The sequence below is a fragment of the Chrysochloris asiatica genome, unplaced genomic scaffold (assembly GCF_000296735.1).
Source record: "Chrysochloris asiatica unplaced genomic scaffold, ChrAsi1.0 scaffold00092, whole genome shotgun sequence".
Classification (NCBI taxonomy): Eukaryota; Metazoa; Chordata; class Mammalia; order Afrosoricida; family Chrysochloridae; genus Chrysochloris; species Chrysochloris asiatica.
This window is the reverse complement of record NW_006408610.1, coordinates 11,229,358-11,230,096: the sequence shown is the minus strand read 5'-3', so window position 1 is coordinate 11,230,096 and position 739 is coordinate 11,229,358.

Below are 739 nucleotides of genomic sequence, written 5' to 3'. Positions count from 1 at the left end.
AAGGTAGACTGCCACACCTTTCCCTGTTGGAGTTACTGGTAGGTTCAAACCACTGATCTCTCAGTACACAGCTGAGTGCTTTACCCACAGTGCCACTATTGTTGTTAAAAGGCCATAGGATAGGTTCCGACTCATAGTGACCCTGTATAGATAGCGTTTCCAAGGAGCAGCGGATGGGTTTGAACCACCGACCTTGCAGTTCAAACTGACCTTTTGGTCCAGCACAGTTGTTAACAGCAGCAGCAGCAACAGGTGTTTGCAGGAGTCCTAGTGTGGTGCTGCAGGACAAGTACTGAACCGCAAGGTCGGTTTGAGCCATAGGTCAGTGGTTCAAATTCACCAGCTGTTCCTCAGTAAACCCCATCCAGGGTCTCCATGAGTCAGGATGGACTCCACAGCGTTTAACAACAAAGGTGAGACAGGAGGGAGACGGTGGGAAGCAGGCTGTAGTATATAGTATTATAGTGCATATAATACAGAGATTCGAGAAAGAATTCTTTTTAATGGTCATAGTTGAGTGGAGTGGGTCAAATCAATATTTTTTAATAGAGAAAAATAGACTAGAAAAGAAACATTTAGGGTACATTACACAAAATAAGGGAAAGTATCATTGTGTGAAACGTGAGTGACGTGTGCCGAGATGGTAGGTACCGTGTGGTTCTCACTATGGATCGTAGTCAGGGAAGTTGGAAAGTCACTCACAGAAGGTAGGCAGTTACTTGCTGAGTCAATCTGTGTG